At 36.2% G+C, this 21,414-nt stretch overlaps 1 protein-coding gene and 1 long non-coding RNA gene across 4 annotated transcripts in view; one reads left to right on the top strand and one right to left on the bottom strand.

Annotated features, from left to right (window-relative positions):
• Positions 1 to 21,414, bottom strand: part of RanBPM (Ran-binding protein M) — a 221,527-nt gene that overhangs the window by 71,979 nt on the left and 128,134 nt on the right. The window lies entirely within an intron of this gene.
• Positions 14,150 to 17,516, top strand: LOC147074473 (uncharacterized). The gene is made up of 3 exons (XR_015070294.1): positions 14,150 to 14,640; positions 15,230 to 15,973; positions 16,831 to 17,516. It is a non-coding gene; the product is annotated as an uncharacterized LOC147074473 (long non-coding RNA).

The following is a 21,414-nucleotide window of genomic DNA, read 5'->3' as shown; positions in this document are numbered from 1 at the left end:
ATAGGAAACGTTAGATACTATTGAGTGTTGACATTCGCGGATACACGTTTATCTCATTGACTACGCGCTCGGTAGGGCGATGTAATATAAGTATATTTATGCAAATGAATTATAATAATATATACATATATTTACATTAACTAGCTACAAGGCTCTATGCAAAAAATATAATTTACAAACTAAACTATATATTATATTTCTTTTAAAACAATATTAATACTATCATCACCTCAATACTGCAACTAAGTAACTTTATTTAATACATATTATGTTGTTTTTTGAGAATAATATTATTATAGCTCATTTCCTTCTATACAATATAATATCATCAGCGGATAGCGCATAGCTCAATGGGGTTGGGGATGGTTCATGGCATTGAAAAGGTAGATACCTTCATAAGATTTTACAATTTACAACAAAGTAGGTACCTATCTACAATTATTATTTACTTAACCAACATACTAATGTTTTAATATATGAATCTTATTGTTTATTTTATAATATTTAATGTCATATAACGTTACAGTGACATCATGTGAGAACTAGTTCAATTCAGGTATATCCACTGGAAATAAATGGAAATGGGCAAGACGCATATTTCGAAGTTCGAAGAGATGATTGCTGGGTAAATATATCCATAAGAGAAAAAGGCCGATAAGTAGCCGCTGGATCGATGAAAAATGGTCAATTCTTTGGAAATATGTACACATCAACGCAACCCATTTTACCGAAATCAATGGAATCAACCAGGAGAAGCCTTCATCTACCAGTCGATTGATTCAGGCCGATAACGATGATGCTATGCACTGTAACCATGTTTAAAATTCAATTTCACAAAAACGCCAAAGTCGATGTTATCTAGTTGCAATATTCAGGTAACGGTATAAGTACAAACAAACATATTGTTAAAATATAAAATTATTGCGGAAAGCGCGCAATAAAGAAAAAAAAATCAATGCAGACTATGCCAAAACAGGTATATTTTGATACTACAAATTTTAATTGTAATGGAATGTCATAATATTACTACACACTTAATTGGGGCCAGTTTTTACAATAATGGTTCTGACATAATATAATCCATCAGCTCAGTAAGCTATGTGCAGGGGCGGCTATACCTTAAGGATTCGTAGGGACCACCACCAAATCGTTATCATTCCAAAAATACACGTCCGATATTTTTATCATTGTCATAATATACATAGATACTTAATTAAATGAAATATTTAATTTATTTTACCCATCCAAGCCCGCCTCAATTTTATAGATATATTTATTACTATAATACAAATAATAAATAAAGCAATGATTGTAAATTATGTAATAACATAATGATGATTAAGCGGTATTAAAATAATTAATTAAATTAAATACTCACTAATTAAATATGAGAAAGTAGGTGGGTATATATATTTAATAATTAATGGATAAACTCCACCACGTAGAAAGTCGTCGAGCCGCCACTGACTATGTGTCTACCACTAATAATTTTATTGTATTTACATTAATTCTATGTAGGTACATTACAAATAAATTTAATATAATGTGCACCTCACATGCCGCGATCACATTCACATTTCAAATAGAGGTTGTATTTACACTAAAATTGCACGAAGCAAATAGAATAGAACCCGCAAAGTCTAGACGGGGTATCAGAGGCTGAAAATTGTTATAAGTTTAGCACGAAAGGTTATTTAGCAGGGCAGAGGAGGGGCTTGTTTTTATTAAACCGTGCGTCGGCATCGGAAAAAAATGGCGGGTCACAGGCCAACAGCGAAAAGTTTTCAACAAACAATGGAAAATCAACAGCCCCTTAACGGGACAATTTAATGTGACCTCACTAAAACAACACGGAGGCGTGAACATTTTAATATACAATGTTACGATAAAATCAGAAGGAATTCGCACATCGCTTTCGACGTCATATTTATAAAGACACTGATGGAGAAATGAAGAATATGAACAAAAAAAAAGATAATTAAATAAAATTACGATATAAGCGTTTTTGTTCTCCTTCGTCGGGACCTCATGACTGAGGATCTTCAGCCAGATGATTAGGCAGTCCGACAGCCTTCTCAACGGTTTTGCTTAATCCCTATCGGCATTCAGAGCTGCACGCAGGACCTTCGTTAACGTGGTCCATCAGAGGGAGCTCTTTCTCGTCCCCCTCTAACCCATCATTATAAGTTTTACCATGTTGTCATTTATTTGTCTGCTTTAATCTCAATGCTGCATAAGGAGTAATAATTTTTTAAAGCGGTGCCATCGACTCACCGCAATTCAGGCAGGCCGATAAGACCTCTCCATCGAAGTGCACCGCGCGGATAAATCAGGGCAGAACTGGAGACAAAGAAGAGTGTGGCAGTCAACGACCACGGCTCGAGTCTAGACAGGCAGGAGGGGAATTGTTACTCGCCCTTAGCAGGGGTGGTTCGGGGCAATGGACCGCCGCGCCGAGAGGCCGACAAACTCGATTCGCCAAGCAGTATGCTATTTCGGAAACGAGTATCACTCCAACGCAACGCTAATGACTGGGGGTGGGAAAATATTCAAGAGAGACTGAGCAACGTTCGACTTATTTCGACATTTTACAATCAGGCAACGACAGTAGGTAGGTAATATGGTGCTTTATAAAACTGTATGTACTAACGAAATCATGAGCATGGCGTCTGTATGAATGCAATTAAAAGGACATTTATTAAATTATCTAAGTTATCGTTCTAGAGGTAAATGGTTCGATTCCAAGCAGAATCAAAAAAAAATCTTGATTCAGGATGGATGTTGGCCAATGTTCACTCATTTTTTAAGTGGCATGTGAGTCTAAAAATCTGAGTAGGTATAGGTACATTGTAAAACCTTTTTAGATTTGATGTTTGTTTCTCTACATCCACCATAATTTAAAAAGGCTTTGAATTGTACTATTGGCTAATAACCTTACTTACAAAATAACGTCCTTCAATTTAACAAAATGATCGAAACCAGTTGGCTTGGTTACACGTAAATTGTACGCATTACATTTCGCTGTAGCACAGTTGACCGTGAGAGTTACCGAAAAGAGATAGTCGTATAGCATCGAGAAAAAAAACGCGTTGTTCGTGGAGCATTGCAGACAGTAATGTTCCAATTTTATTAGATTCACTAAGAACATTAATTTAATATTGCTTAGTATTAAATATCTGATAATAATGCTGGCAATATTATCACATTTTGATAGGAATTTAAATAAATTATAAGATAGAATTGTACCTGTTTCTACTTTAATTACCTTCTGTCTTTCCCTTGTATTCCGGTGATTTTATTACATTAGTGTTTTATTTAGATATGAATTTGATCTTAATACTATACGGTAATATGTTTTCTATACATCTCACGGTGAATTGTGATATTGTACTAATTTCCGGACACAACTTCTATTATCCAGGTACTACAAGTTTCGTAGATACTAATAGCAGGGCTTCGAACCGAAAATCGGAAAAACTGTTATTTTTATCGGAACGAAAACTGAAACGAACAAAAATTAACGGTTCGAAACCCTGACTTATTGTTTGTACTCAAATTTTGTAAACTTAATTCGAAGCATAGAGATCATGTAGAGAATAAAGTTTAAAAGTAAACTGGTAGGGTTAACTCAAAAATTGCTTATAGTGTGTGCTTATAATATGAAATGAAATCCAAAAGGATTACCTACCTCTTACGGGTGATTGATTGATGGTATGGAAGATGCCCGAATCTTCTAGCCAATACCTACATCATTATGGCCGTAACAAAAGTAGTTATTGTTAAATTTCCTTCAGCTATCCAATAACTCATCTTCGACACACAAAACGCAAACTCATCGCAAATCAACACAATAATATAATCGCACGTTGGCCATTATTAGCGGGAAAAGAAATTAACATGCTTCGTACTAAGCAATATTATATTGACGACATACTGCAAAAGTCAATACGCACGAAACAACAAGATAACGCGCAAAATTGCTAACTTTACAATAATTATTGAAAAAAAAATATGTGACCATAACAATAATATGTTGGAGCTGTTGTATCATCAAGATTTATATTATAATATTAGGTACTTCGCGAATATTTTCGGAAACCTTAATTGAAATATTCTTCTAATCATTGATGCTTCTAATACGCTAAACACGCAAACGTTTGAGAGTTTTCAGTCATCACTTAAGGCTATACCTCAGTTGAGGCATGGTCTAAAAAGATCGTGACTACGCGATGCGCCGATTGCGGGTCGCGGGTGCAAATGACGCATGCCGAACGAAATATAATTTGTCATATAAATACAACATGCGTCCATTTAATGTTCTGTTTATTGTTCTATCAGTAACAATAATAATATATTCATTGACATGTTTTCTTTTTCAAGTAAATGGGTAACGTTTTTAGTTATCTTAACACGATTTAAGAATTAATACCCGTCGCCATCGCGGAACAAATTGGCGTGTTCCCGGCTCGACGTTCACTCTCCGAATGCCAGCGAATCCAAAATTTCGTCGCGCCTATAGTTGAAAATTATTTGCCGTTTCACTGATGTATCGTCTTAATACATTGTAGACAACTAGCTATCGCCCGTGTGAAATATAGAAATATAATGTACACAGATATTCACAATGACGATTCGATTTGAATCTAAATTATCTACCAATTATAATTTCATCAATAATGTTTGTTGCGATAGGGCATAGGCAGTGACGTCCCTAGGTAAAGTGCCGCCCTTTAGCAGACTTAGAATGCCATCTTTCATTTTTAGTTTCATAATCATCTGAAATTCGTTAGGTACCCAATTACCTATTTTCGGCTACCTATCCTAAACAAACAAACACACCAAAGATCTTTAAATTTACACACATATCGAGAATTAGAGCATTTCCACGAAACCCAATCTTAAACAGTGGAGGTTTTAGATACGTGGAGGCTTGTGGCGCTGATAGGTTTGGAGGCACGCTAGTGAAAAATTTGCATGTGTGATAAACCGACATTAAAATATCTCTTAGGCATAAAGCCCACCAAAAAACTACTGAGTAGGCCCCCTCCCACCCGCGCATTACCCTTCACCTATGTAATAAGGGGCCCAAGAAGCACAAAATAATTATTATTATCAGCGTCTCTCATAACAAAGCAATAAAAATATTATATTATTTCGGGGCTTGTAATTAATATTCACGATGACATTATTCTACCAGCGAAATATCGGACACGCAATAAAATTAAACAATGAGTTCTCTGTTATTAAATAACGGCTTCTCGCCCGTCGATCGACGACGCTTCCAGAGCGTGATTTTGCTCGCAGCGTTCAATGAATGGACTACGTTGTATTTTCGTTCATTCGTATCGCCGAGAAGCCAAAAAACGATGACTCATGGGGCGGGCGCGCATAATGCGTCGTCAAATCCAGTGTGCGCTGGCGTATTTGATTACGTTGTATTTTCGATGATTTACGCGCCACTTGTGAAATTTTGCGCGAGAGCCCCACTTGCTGCGTTAAGTGGGTTTTACGCCTACAGTGGATATTGCAATACAATAATAGTCATGTTGTCACATTATTAATCTTTTGTTATTCACAACATACTCAACATACTTTCTAATGATGCGACAGCATCTTCTGCTTCATGGAAAACCGCCACTGCTCTCAAAAGTTGTACTATTTCTATTAAGTAGTTCATTAATTCGGCGCCCTTTATAACGTTCCGCTCCTATGCGACGCATGGTCTGCCTACCCATACGGGATGTCACTGGCGGTAGGTGGAAAACTTTAAAATTACAATGAAAAAATAAAAATCGTCTATTTTGTAATATTTCTGTGAATATGAAATCAATGTCTTTCGACACGTACGTCAGTATCACACTCGGCTGACTCGCCCCTCTACCCGCTTCTCACTTTAATAAACTAACTAAGTAATCTGTACATCATGATGAATTATTGCAAGTGCGTTATTTTCCATACACTATTGACTATATCTAGTAACTTCAACCGTAAATCCGGCCCTACAGGCATTTTTACTTTTAGCATTCTATTAAATTTAATGGTCCCTGTCAAACAAAGATTATTAAATAAACAAACTGATACTATCGACGAGACATAAAAGCTTTTATATTTATTTATCGTGTGTGTTAAAATAATATAAGCGCAATACTTTCGACATGCTTAACATATTTTTAATTTATTTCAATAATTAGTATTATTTTACTGAATTTTCGTCATAGGCAAATTATAACTACCTACCTACGTGATACCGGATAATAAATAATAATTTTTCCTTTTGGGATGATATTAATAATTAAATGTATGCGGAGGCATTTCGCAAACGCTTTTTAACGGAAATTGACTTAGAAGAAATCGCTTATTTCAGAGAGAAATTGATTTTAAAAGGTTAAACTGCAATCCTAATTTATCGTTATCAAATCAATATTGATTACAACAAAACAAAACTTCTTCTTTCTCACCAGCTGTAAGTATGATCATGGCCCACGAGGGTGAGGCTGACAGGGCTCTAGCCTGGGGGCCCGGCTTGGCAAAGTATTATGAACCGAAACAAAAGCAACTTAAATTTAAAATGCTTCCTGATTTGCCACAGAAAGCCAAACGTACAAATAGATGCCCTAAGAACTGAGAATTGATATTTTAGACTTATCAACATACTCCATATACGGAAATAATTATGATATCAGATTATTTATTATTCGTTTCGATAGAAATGCTTTCATAATTATTTGTAGGTATTCACTGGAAAACGACAAAAATACCATTACTATTACGAATAAATTGAAATCATTGGTTAAATTATGATGAAAAGTAACATTTTCATACACTACTAATAATTGATTCCATAAATAATAAAAAAATAATTATCCATTATATTATAGTCCCTAGGGTTCCGCAGAATATCAGTTGGGAAACGCTGCTGTAGAACATTACACTGCCTTTAGCAATTGGTAAGGAGTCTGCCAAAGATCTTGGCCTGGGGGCCCGTGTCACGGTGTGAGGGCCAATGGGTATAATACAAATTATTACATACCTATAATAATCCATTGGTAGACAGATAATAAACAGTCCACTTACCTGTAAAGAAAAGAAAACAACAGATTAGAATTATGTATAGGTATCTATCAATTAATGAAAATAATTGTATAGAATTTAAACATTTTTAACATTAAGCAATTTATTATTATTAACAACTACCTGTTCGGACCCAACCCTTGTGTGCGCGCGCCTGGTCGCAAATACACATTTATGTCATAATATGAAAAATTATATGTGAAGATGAGAATATCGAAGGCAAAATTGACATAGTTCTACATAAATAATATTATTATATAGTTGGTACCTATAGATAGGACACCCACGATGGCCGCGCGGCTTAAGCGTTGGCCTATTGCGTCGTGGGTCCCAGGTTCGAATCCTGGGTCTGGCAAGTACACATATTGTTTTTCAATATTTTATGTATGAGTCGGAGTATGGACCTAATAGGTTGAGCAAGTGGCTGACAACCATTCCTCTTAAAAACAAAATCTGTCAATACAAACCTCCACTCTGTGGATGTCCATATGAACCTATTAGAATCGGACATGGTTGGAAAAAAATAGATAGGCAATTATATCTTCCTAAATATCATATTAATTGAACGTACAATATTTTAACAATATGATGCATATTGCAGAGGAGCTACTTGTTTATTAGTAGCTCAATTATGGCAAAAATTGGACTATTTGTCGACTAACACATCGATATTATTTAAAAATATATATATTATTATATTGTATGATGTAAAAATCATTAAGTATATCTTTTTGGTAATAAATAAATGATTATTAAATTGATCCAAAAGACAGTGAACTGAAACATTATTTTATCATGATGAACTGTTTTTGGGGAGTGGGGGCGCGCGAGTGAATAAGTGCGTATTGCACGGTGAGTTATTTGCGTTCGCGATCGCTCCGATCGGACCTCGCTGGCGCTGGTGACTCGACCAAACTTCGATCGCCCGATTTTGGCAGACCGCGTGGCAATGACCCTCGATCCGATGGCGATTTCGCGCGATTCGGAGACGCGGATTACGGCGCTATCTCCGCGACACGGTCGGGCCGGGGTCGGACGTCTGATTCGATCCCATCATTATGTTTGGCAAATAAATTGCTGCAATCGCGTAACAGATTGATAAAGGCGCAGGGCTGCCACGTGTATTTTTCAAAATTATTAGACAACAATTAAAAAGAAAATATATACCTACTCGTAATATAGCTTTTATTTCTAACCGAAGTAAAATTCGATACAATATTTTTCACGAATTACACAGCTGACGCAATTAGGCCAATGCGCTGAATCAAAGAAACATTTAAGACCATCAGTTTTTTTTTGTTCGGATCCGGATTCGAACTCGCGACTCATGGATTAAGACGCCACTACTACACCTAATACTGCTTTTTCAGTCCGTAGACATCTTACTCGACTGTATTCAGTCTTAAATCCCGCATCCACTCCGACGCCTCTTCCAAAGCCCATCTTAACTTTATAAAAATTGCGATATTACTGTTGGAGGATACCTTTCTAGGACCATTCTTTTACACCAGTATCCCTTCACTTAGGATCCGATCAACGATGTATGGGTTTGTTCATTTCGTCAAGTATTTACTCCTAGATTACTGGAGCAAAATCACTATTCTAATAGTTAATATAACATTTAGCTTTCAACTACACGTGATAATGATATGAAACCATGGCAATGTAATAAAATAACCTGAACAATAACTCTAGAAAGCCTGATCTCAGTTAATTTAGTTGAATGTATAATATATAACAGAATATACCTACCTGAAAAAAGATTAACTAAACGAATGTGCCTATTTAAATGGTACAAAAACGTGGTTGACTCATATATATATATTTTTTTAAATTATTATTAATAACCAAGTCCTCGATTTTTCGTACAAGGTGGTTGTTAGTAATTTTGAACAATCACAAACACCCAGGCTTTGAGAAAAACACATAAAGATTAATGTGTCCTCACCGGGGTCGAACCCAGAACTCTCGGGTGGAAGGCCAGCGCCTTACGCACTGCACTACGAGAACCGCCAACTCAAAGACTTTGAGGAATAATACCTACAACAATTAAATTATTTGAATACACTATCCAATTAGGTAACCAGTAAATGTCTACTGTTCCACTATGACGTTTAGTGACAACCGGTAAAAACGGGTTGTCTATTAACGAGGGCAACCCTAAAGCCATCATGCTCGCGCGATAAACAAAATAGTCGAACATCGTGGATAAAAATAAAATAAAACATCTGCGCAGTTTTACTATAAAACGCCTACTTAGCAAAATGTTATTATTTTGCGAAATGATATCAACAGAAAACAAACGTCACTCGCCAAACTAGTCGGGAGATGTTTACGCCATGCGACTGAGCCGAATGAAATCATTTTACAATAATATGGTCCATCAACGGTATAAAATGACACTTTGCATATAAATACAATTTAGCTTAGAAGTAAACATTGACATAATATTATCATTAATTCACAAACAGTTTATAATATGTTGGTGGTTCAGACACTCAGGAAACATTTTGGTGGGCTGTTAAGACATTCAAAACTACTTATGATTTGAACCACAGTAACGAAAAACCCCTCGAGCTCGCCAGTAGCCTGAAAATGTAGCGTTCTTCGCGCTGCTGATACTATACAGGTCCAAGCTACTCTTCAAGAAGACGAAATTTCAGGTATAAAACTTGACCATGGAACCAATAGTTGTGTATGAGTGCGAAACCCGGAGTCGAATAGATTGTCCAAGAATTAGAAAATAAATACCTACTTAGACTTCAAAGATAACCAAAGATAGGGGAGCCGTAAGAACTCGGAATTCTTCAAGCAATTTAAGCCCAGCGTAGTTAATATCTTGACTAAGAAGACTCAGATGGACCGATTTTAATATAACTATCCATAAAATATATGATGGAACCCGAATAGGCACATGAACACTGGACCAACCCCGGAGATAGATGGACAACGTAAAAAGGGACGCAAAGAGGCCGAGTGTGGCCGACCGGAGAGAGAGAGAGAGAGAGAGAGAGAGAGAGAGAGAGAGAGATTGGGCTAGACGTGATTGGAAGACAGTTGTGCAGTCGGACATGGACCTGAATGGTCTATAGCGCCAGGTTAAGTAAGTAAATAAGTTGATTCGATTATTAATAAGTGCAAGCAGGTTAAGACTACAATTTCGACAGATCCTGACGCTGGCTAGTAATCAAGGTAAGTACCTAATACGTACTTTGCTTCAAACTGCTAAAGCCAGTCGCCTACATTGGCGAAATTTGAGAAGCGCTTCAATTGCATGATTATTATTTAATATCGTCGTAATTAGGTAGGGTGCATGTGGCTAACGTGGTAAATCACATTGGCCGGAATCTGATGGATGCAGGTTTAAGTCCTGTCAAAAGGCATAGTTTTTTCGAGATTTTCTATAATGGGTATGTTTCTGATGTATTTCCGATTTTATTTAAATACAATACGAAATCTTCGATACAATTGAAAAATAAATATAAAATTAAAAAAAGAGTTGACAACGCAGTGTGATAATAATTAAGGGAAGAAAGGAGAAATAAAAGAAAGAAAAAAACAAAAGAAATGGAAAAGCATTTCAAAATAAATATGGAATAATGAAATTGCCACGTTGGTGACACTAACCGAAGCTAGTGCTCAGAAAAAATATTTACGTCACATCTCATTAACTCCCTCCAATTATACGGTGGAAGCTTTGCGGAAAGGCCAAATGGAAAAATAATGGAATATTGGAAAAATAATAACGAAGATTAGCTATACAATACTCGAGTTATAACTTTACTTAGAAAGTGTTTTCTCACTTCTGCGTGATAGTACTACTATTGACTATTTGAAATGAGTCGCGATTATCAACAGTGACATTATAAAGGTTTGGAAGCTTTTTTTTATTCATTTGAATTATTTATATGGGATCGTTGAATCGTTCTAAGTTATAATGATACAGTCCGAGATAGTTGTCAGTTCGTAGTATTCTTAAATAGTCGTCAATTATCTGAAGTCCTTATGAAGTTTCTCTCCCACAAGGTTATTTTAGAGCGCTTCCAGAAGAAATTTCTTCGATGTCTTTATTTTAACAAATGCAACAATTTTCCTTTCGATAATTCGTCAAACGATTATTTTCCGGCTGTCTCTCTTCATGGCATGCTCGCTTTTCACTCTTTTGAAGCTCGAAGTTCACTTTTGCTCTAAAGGAATTTTTGCCTGCTCTATCGAGGGATGGTTCCCAATCCTGACGTCCATTTATTTATTTATATGCACTCCTCCTTCAATCATTACATGCGTGGTTCTATTCTGGATCAGAATTGGTTCAGGCTTATCAGACACCATTAGCGAGGGGTGCGAGATTAATTTATCATGTTTTAATTCAATTTTGAACAAATATTTATCGTTTTTTCCCTCTCCCGGGGGAAATATTTGTATTACATATGAATTTGTATTTAACTGGTTTGTTTAGTACCGGTTAATTTTCTATTTTAATCTCACGCATGTAGTGAATGTCCTGAATTCTAATTTATTATGTCCACAATGTTTTGTTTTTAAATACATAAACATATTATGTCAAAACATAAATAACTCAAATATTGTAGAATTAACAACAAAACCATCATTAATATTTAATAGGAAATAAACAACCATATTTATCATAAAACAAAGCGGCTCCCTTTTATGGCCTGCGCTTAGCACAACATCAATCGGAGTACAGGATTCACCAAAGAGAGTGGCTCGGTGTCATAACAAATTATTTATCTACGCTCACTAGGCGTCCAAATCCGTTCTCTGGTGGCCATTTCATCTGGAAAACTAATTACAGCTTTGAAAATGTACACATGACGATTCGGTTTTGACACTCCTATCTATCATAATATTTATACAACTTCGTCTTCGATGGCCATAAAATGATACACGCTATGATATTCTAGAATACTAGATATTAGTTACGCTTCTTAATTGGACGGGTTGGAAATGTAAACAGATTCAATGGGGAAAAAAAGAGAAAATTATGTAAAAACGTATCATGCAAAACTGTTCACTACAAAATAACATGTACACTTTAATAATTATATTTCATAACAATTATTCCATTATCAATTCAGTTGTCTTGATAAGGCTGCCTACATTAATACGAAACACGTGACAACATAATGACGTCCAAAAGGAGATAATAAACATCTACTAATAGGATTATTAAATTAACCACTGAATTACTAACGAAAGGCCAACTACGAGGATGGCATTTGGAAACGACGCTACAATCATGGTCTCTTCGTTGAGCCTGGTGTCGTCGGATTTATCACAAACCCAACTCCATGTGAAATGAAGTTTAGTAAAACATAAGGAAAACGGTGTATGAGAAGACGGTGTCTTCGGTGGCTTATAGAAAAAATAGGAAGTGCTGGCAGCAATAGACATGAGATAGAAAGTTCTCGTCAGAGTGGAAGGGTCTGCTCAATGCGATCGAGGTTAACCCCGGGCTGTAGAACCAAAAAATAATGTTTCTTTGAATTTACATTGGTATTATGGCTCATATTATGTAGTAAAAAGAAGCGATGTCAGACGTACATGTCGAATAACATTTTCTCTCTTTTTCAAATTCATTTTCTTTTATATAAATAGTGGAACATTACAAATTGTAAATTTAAGACGTTCACAACACGACATATTATAAAACAAAGAAAATAAGTAACATTAGGTACCTACTAACTTTTTAAAACTAAGATCAAGTACATGGAAGTACACCGAACGGGCCATGTAGACCCAATTTTATATTTGACTTAATCCTAACGAGTATAATGTCCCGTATTATGTGACTACATTTTAGCTATACAGATATCGGTTAAGCGTTTTGCGGCATTCATTGTTTAAAATGGGTTCGCATAAAAGCCAAAATATTCATAGCGAACACGCACGCAAAGAGAAATCTACTGATACAGCCGATTTTAAAACGAAAAAAAAACCTATTGATAAAATTGTAAATAGCCCCGTGATTCGATCGGGAAAAGTTTAAGCGGGGCTACCAGGAACCACCCGAGCAGGCGTGGTCGTCATAATAATATTATGAACAGGCTTGCGATATCAGCGGAATACGAAATGGGCTTGCTTTTATGATTTTTCTGCTCAATTATTTACTCGAGTGTTATTGGATGTGAATTTCCAAGTATGTAAGCTTTCGTTTATCTTAATACAAAGAATAATTCAATGGTATTAATTTTGATTAATATACATTAAATACGAGAAAAGAGTATTAAGGTTCACTTGTAATATCGATAACCTTAGGAGAACAATTGAACATTTTCAATTTTCACAACCATTTGAAGATTTTCGATTTAGCCATCATACCTACTAATTATTGTTATCTGTCATTCGGCACCTTCGTTCATCGTGAATTCGTGACCCCGGCGAGTGCCAATTCGTTATATCGCGATCGATTTTTAATAATATTTTTGTCCCGCACTTGTTTCAACATGTGCCACGCGCCAGCAATCATCGATAATAATCACGCGCGTTGTGATCACCGAAGGCCTTGTCTACATGGCGCGTGTCTCGCCGCGAATACATGTGGACACCTCAATGAGGTCACGTGTACCTCGACCGCGTGCGACAGTCGTCACGGCGCACGTGTATGTGGACGGCTCAAGGAGGTCACATGTACCTTGAATGCGCGCAAATCAAAACGCGCCATGTGGATCAGGCCTAATATTTCCCTCCAAATCAATCGCCCTGCACCATAACGGTCTTGATAATCAGCGTATCGCGAGCAGCATATTAGGAGGATAGAATTTGAAGCATCACCAGTTCAGGACAAGATACCCAAGACTGAGGTCGCCATGCACTCAAGTGTGCGTTGCCTGAGTTTATTGGGACTTAACTTAATAGAAAGTGACAATGGGAGAGAGGAGCACGAGGAAAATTAATAAAAATAAATGATTCTAATTAATTTACATAATATAATATTATGTATGTAAAAAGGAAGCTAAGTACGCAGATTATTTGACAATTATCGACATTTTCTACATAATAAAGATGGTAAAACTGTGCAGATTTTGAATATTTTGAGTATTTTTTTTTCCAGTTTATTGTAAAGTTTTAGGGGTAATAAATAACCCCAAAGTGGTGCAATTTTCTTTTATTTTTAGCGATCCACTAATGCAGCACTGCCCTAAAGCCAACAAGTATCCACATATACCTACACCGCAATACCTTTCGCTGGTTTTCGGTTGTATCGGGCTCAAGGATTTTGCACGTGCAGCCGCAGCCAGCCATCGCCATGCTGCTAGCGAGTAATTCAAAACGCGGTCACGGACTGCCTACTCTCATACTGTGACATTACGGAACGATGTTTACTATTATAGGTAGGGAATGATTTGAATTAGAATAACGAGTGACGACTCAAGTAATATTAAAAGGCATTATAAAATCGTTTCGCCACTGCGCTGTCGCCGGAACAGCTGATCAGTAAAAGATATTAGTATTCATAATACATGAATTGAATGCAAACAAGGAGACACGTGGTTGTTTAAATTATTGCACTTTTTAAACAATGTCTTGATACTAGATCGGTACACAGCAGTGGCGAAGGGTGGAGGTAGGCTGTTAAGATTCGCTATAAATAGTGCACACTAAACTTTGTTAGTCATATGTATTTGTTTTTATTGAACTAAGACTACAATTTACAGATGGTGTTAGTTAGTTTTTAAAAATCAATTAAACCCTGCCTAAACGAAACCATAATAGTTTTGGCCTAATTTGGGCGATGCGACAAAATTGTGCACACTTTTTCATTCATAGTTATTTGTTTTCGTTGGATTAAAGATACATATTACACATATTGTTGGTTCATTTTTTAAATTCATTAAGCCCTGCCTGAACCAAACTATAATAAATAAAAAATATTATTCTATCTATAAAATATTCAAAGTTATGTATGATTTAATTGCATAATTTTAAATATTTTATAGATAGACATGTATTTTTTGACTATTATCTATTATGGCTTGGTTTCTCAGGGTTTAATTGAATTTTAAAAACTAACCAACACTTTCTGTAAATTGTAGTCTTATTTCAATGAAAACATATACGTATGTCTGAAAAAGTTTAATGTGCACTATTTATGGCGGATCTTAACAGCCTACCTCCACCCTTCGCCACTGGTACACAGTAAATTTTATTGCATCCAAATAATTTTGAATATAGAAAGGTGGTTTAAAAAAAATTGTATGGTACAAGGTGGTACTCATCGTTATGTTGAAATAGTACGAAATATGACTTATATAAACTATTGGTTATAAGTTATAACCACAGAACGGATAATAAAGAGAATACCGATAGGCCATATTCAATACGCCACACGGTAAAGCAGGATTTTGAATGTGTGAGTGTCCTACGAAAATGAAACACGCATTATGCACGTGCAATGGTGTGTGTAATAGACCAACATTAAATGTATAAACCGAGAGCAGTTTTCAGTATTCGACGTAAAACGTATTATTGACACGTGTGTAAGTTTAACCCGGATTCTTCCTTACACGAGTCGGTTACCTGCTATCGCCTTACCCGTTATGTATTTCAGTTCCCATTATTTCTGAGTTTCCTGGTTATAACAGTGAACTTTTGCAGGTATTTTGACATGTTTGTATTATTCACATACGCGATTTTGTAGTTTATTTATTTATAGATATTCTAAATAATGCCAGTTCGGTGTATTTTCCTGTCTATGCACAATAATTGAAATTCAAATTTACTTATTTTAAATAATATCTATAATCAAAATGAACAAATTGCAAATTCAAAGCATACTCAACATGACATAACAAAACAAAGAAAAATAAATTTTAACAATATTTAAAAACGACAGAGTAATTAATTAGTAAAAAATACATGGAAGCACACCGAGGGAACTAAAGCCCATATTCCATTGGCAGATTGCGTCTGGCCCGATCGTCTGCCACGACTGTCAAACTCTATTCTCTATGGTTTTCAAGGATCGTGAGCGATCGGGTCGAAAGTAGAAAATTTTCTATTATCCGTCGTGCGATCCTTTCATTATCAAGCGAAGATTGCCGAAAGCGTACGAAAATAGCCGAATATGCGCCTGAGTCATGCAAACGGTCGTTCATTTCATTATAGGCGAAAACTTAAAAAATATATATGGAGTATCACCGAGGACACAGTCCTCGTCGAATAAATACACGCCAAAGATATAGTGTGGAACGTAAAAAAACCCGCCATATTCAATGGCGATCACGCTGTTCTTCAGTTAGCCAACTTTTGACCCAGTGTTTTCGTTTACGGCGAGTCCTGACCGCCTGAGCCAGTTGAAATATAGCCAAACTCGCTACAATAAATTAGTCTTTGGATTATTCGATTTCGATATTCGACAATTGGTTTGGAGATTCAAGGTCGCCCAGTTATTCATGATGTAAATTAACAATAAGTATACAAACTTTCTATAAATGTCAAACGGCCGCATAAATTTTAACAGATCTGATGCTCGCTAGGTTTGACAGCTGACAGCTCAGTTTTGTTGACGTAAAATTGCGCGGGAATGCGTTCAGTGTAGCCACCAATCTAAGAAATATCTAGTTTTCACTCAACCTATAATTTTAATAATGGCAACACTAGTATTATTTTAACCAATCAAATCAAGGACCAACGAGATTGAATCGTTGCGTGTAATTGCAAATAGCTAGCGACGACGGTTGGCGTCGATCGTTGGATCGGGTTGGGTCTGTGCGTCTGCCAATGGAATATGGCCTTAAGTAGACCCATTTTAAAAACGTATAAAACAACTTTCACCTGAACTCACATCACGTAAGTAGAATATAAAATAATAATATCCGATGCGATTAGATTGAACACAGTCAATGCCCTCCCAATTAGCAGTACCAATGGAAGGTTTGTTCTGCACTGTGGGAGAACAAATAACAGTTATGCTATGAGGGGTTAGTCCTAGGGCGGTCTTAGAACTAGGGAATGCAAAAATAATGGGAAGTTCGTTGCCTTCTGGGCCAGGCTGTACCAAGGTTTAACTGTTGAGTGTGAAAAAATATGGAACAAACTTAAACATGTTATTTTTAATAATTTCGTCTGTATTATAAAAGTTTGTGACGTAAACGAAACGCGCATTCAATATTGGTAATATTTGAGGACATTCCGAACATTTTGAATTCCTTCGGTTTTAACCGTTATTGAATCATAAACCAAACTTGCTTCAAATTCTTGGTCTATGGCGAATGGCTTCACATATATAGGTATCTTATTAATCTATTCTGTATCTAGAACTATTACTATTTAACTATAAATGAAATTCTTGGAAAAGTAGAGGATGGTTTGCAATTGTACCCTAAGTAATTACAACGTAACATGTAAAGTACTTTTTTTCATAGATTAAAAATACATTATATATTTTTTAACACTATAACAAGCCATGTGGCCCAATGACAGTAGTGCAGTTAGTAATAGAAGTAAAACATTCACATAAATATATCGTCACCTCACCAGGAATCGTACCCGGACTAACTACTTTATCTGTTTACGGTCCCGGGCAGACTCAGTATGTATTGTTTGTGAGGGCATTTTGTTTGTAACACGCTGTCCATTTATTGCGTCAATGGCATCTTATGATAGGTAAATCAACAATATCTCGCTTCGAGATTTTCGCATATAGAACAACAATGGAGCAGCTAGCGACGACAATGCCTCCGCGTGGAACAATGGAGAAAAACGACGAAGAGTTGCAAAAGCGGCAGCGAAACAAAGGTGAGTGAGACACCCCCGAACGACGGCGGGTGACCGACCCAGCAAGCGTGCGAATGGAGGTCTCTAAGATGCCTTGACCTTTATTAAATGCGTTGCCAGAGAAACTAGGCTGCGCGGTTGCAATATATAAGTTGGCTTAATATTTCTTCACACATCAAGATGAAGCACTGGCGTGAATACTGTGCAATGATTATTGTTACGGAATTTAGGAACAGACCTTCAATAAATTCAACAAAAACTAAATAATATAAAAGCATTATAAATTCAGGATAATAATTTAATTATTACATAATGTAATTTTACCAATTAAGTGACGAGAATAGTAAAATGGATATGTGCAACGTAATATTGTAACGCAAACAGGTGGACCTATATATTTCTGTAACCATTTAATATGTAAAACTAGTTTGTTTGAATAACCTACATTTACTCTGTGGTACCTACCACGTGTGTGAAAAATATGTATAGATCCACCAGTAGGTATAAGTTGTCTGCAAAGGGAGGACGCCACATGCTAACATTTGACATATTATCATTCAATACTTTTTTATACTGCGATGAGCTTAGTTCTAAATTCGAATACCGGACGGTTTATAATGGTTTAACCATAGACCAACACCCGTGGTGGCTGCGCGGCTTACGCGTTGGACTATCACGCCGTGGGTCTGAGGTTCGAATCCTGGGTCTGGCAAGTATACATATTGTTTCTCAATTTGTGTGTGAGTCTGAGTATGGACCTAATAGGTTGAGCAAGTGGCTGACATCCATTTCTCGTAAAAAAAAAAAACAAAAAAATCTGTTAATACAAACCTCTACTCTGTGGAGGCTCATATGATCCTATTAGGATCGGACATGGTCGGAAATATTATTATTAAACCATAGAAGCGAAAATGGTAATATTTTACGCGTTATCTCAGTTAAAGATGTGTTCGTAGCTCGAAACAACTGTCAACTCAACAACAAAAAACTTTGTTTGAAATATTAAAGTACACCATGAATACGAATATATCTAACTATTTTATAATGTTTGAGACTTTCACGGTTGCTTTTTATCGTAATAGATTTTTGGGTTTCCACCGTGTGTACTTCTTCTTCCTTCTTTCCTCGACGTTTCATCATCATTTTCATATCATCTCTTGATAATGGCCTCTGCAACGAGCCCGAAACTTCGAGGAAAGAAGAAGAAGTACACGGTGGAAACCCAAAAATCTATTACGATCTAACTATTTTTTATTTAAGTTAGTAATCTAACCTAACCTAACATGCGTAGTTGTTATGTATAGTAGTTGGATTAGTAGCTTGATGGGTAAACTGGCCAGCCATGCTATAGATGTGGGTTATAACCCCAATTAGTATTTTTTTTATAATTTACGACTGTTCAAAATATCAATACGCACCTAAGGGCAATATAGTGGGGGGGGGGGTAAACAATTCTTACTTCCATCAACGATTAAAGTTTTAAAAAAAACTTCATTACCATTTCATCACTCCTAAACGGAGCAACTGGATGTTATATTAAAATACCTTTTTGACGTTCACTCAACCCACCGCCCGTGTCATTTCTCTGGACGAAACCTATTACCTAGTACCTACCTACATATTGTTAATTCTATGAAAACGCGGTTTTCGAACTCATTGCTTGAGACATGGACACTACTACCGCGAGCACTGTAAAATAAACATAAACCGCTTTCAGGATAGTATTGAAAAACGTTCAGAAGTTGCGAGGGTCAATTTCCTGTTTTAACAATTTATTGATATCATTGTAATGTATATTTTTCAAGATATTATGTATTTTGATCCAGGGCGTGTGGGCAGGGACCGCGGCGTAGTCTCCCGCCCCCCTTCACGGTATGGTAAATAGTGTATTGTCATATTACAATTTATCATTGTGAAAAGTGTAATTTCAGGAAACCCACATTTTGAGCAGGGTCATACTCGAGTCCGAAAGGAGGGACGTGAAATACCTACACAACAAATATTCCATACCGATATCCCCAATATTTCGTAGAGGCGACTTATCAGTATAAACCACACGATGTATTATAAAATATATTATACGAGTCTCGTGTGTGGCATTTCGGGGAAAATGCAGATGAGTTTTGCATGTACTCCGTATGTATATATAAAAGCTTTTTGTCTCACTGTTTCTGTACGTAAATATTTTCCATTCCTTCGATAAAACCCGACAATCTTTCCAACAAAACAGTGCACGCGTACAAGGTCGACTCAACCATGCGAATCGGATTATATTCCGCCCAATAATCATTTCATTGGCCTCAGACCGGAGTTATTTCATTATTTAAGATTTCGCTTTTCCACATGAGCGAATATAGCACTAATAGGGAAAAGTTTTATAGACACCCCCCCATCTGCAAAATTCAGGAATAAAATTCATTTACAAGGAACAAGACAATTAGAAAAATGAATAATGTATAATAAGTACATACCTAGTAATTTAAAATAGATTATCAAATCAGTTCTTAGTATTGTGATTTATGTGTTTTTTAATTCTTGAGATTTGAGAATATTTGATTCTCGTGAATTCTATTGGTGTTTATTGATTTCTCGAGATTGTAGTTTCCGTCTGAGCAATTTTCTACTCAATTATATATTTGAATTTTACCGAATACCCCTTAGTATTTAACCAAATTATAGCACACATTCAAACGTAAATATCAGTACTCCTAATTGATAATGTTCACCATGTGAGTGAAACACGTGTCGTAAGGAATCTTTATATATGGTGAATACCGATAAAATCATTTTATAAATTAAAGTAATGGTTAATTTCAATAAGACTCAATTGATGGAAGGACACATTGAAGATGTTATAACCAAGCAGCCGTCAATCCTATATCCTCTAATACTGATTTGATTTTTCTCATACCCAATCCACATATCGTGACTATGCAGCCGGGTTCGGTTCCCCGTGAGGTCACATGGGTGTTTGTAATTGTTCCACTTATATTACTGACTACATTACTGTCATTGGGTTTCTTGGCCTGTTGTAGTGTTAAAAAGAATATAATATATATTTTAATTCATACATCTAAATGAAAACATTTTTGTGCCTCACTTCCTTGTCTCGAGATGAAACCAGATGGGACAGGTGTAACAACCAACCATGAACCATAGTAAAAAAAATCAGAATACTGCCTCAATAACATCCACCGTCCATATGTAAACAACCGGTTCGAGCGAGCCTGGTTGAAAGGCACTGATGAATTGAAAACGTAATGCTACCCCGCGATACGCTAATCAGGCAGCGCCCTCATTCCGGGAAATGGCGTGCGGCTGCAACGCTAGCTGGTTGCAATTTCAACCTACTCCTCATTATGAACCGTTAGCAAGGAGCAATTTCCAATAAAAGTTTTCTCTGACTATGGCGGAGTGATATGATGAGCCACAGACATACATAGAATCAGTATGGCATAATTAATTCCATCCACGAGTACACGCGTGCTTCATCCAATATACGGCAACAGGCGTGTATTAGAAAATGGCGGGTAATAAATCAATATAGATATACCGTATTGTACATAGGTTGAAATCAATATATATATTTTAATACTTGAATCAATT

Source organism: Rhyacophila brunnea, unplaced genomic scaffold, assembly GCF_057557595.1.
Source record: "Rhyacophila brunnea isolate RB1 unplaced genomic scaffold, BYU_Rbru_1.0 scaffold_16, whole genome shotgun sequence".
In the NCBI taxonomy this organism is placed as follows: domain Eukaryota; kingdom Metazoa; phylum Arthropoda; class Insecta; order Trichoptera; family Rhyacophilidae; genus Rhyacophila; species Rhyacophila brunnea.
The sequence above is the reverse complement of the archived record's forward strand: the minus strand, read 5'-3'. Positions and strand labels throughout refer to the sequence as shown.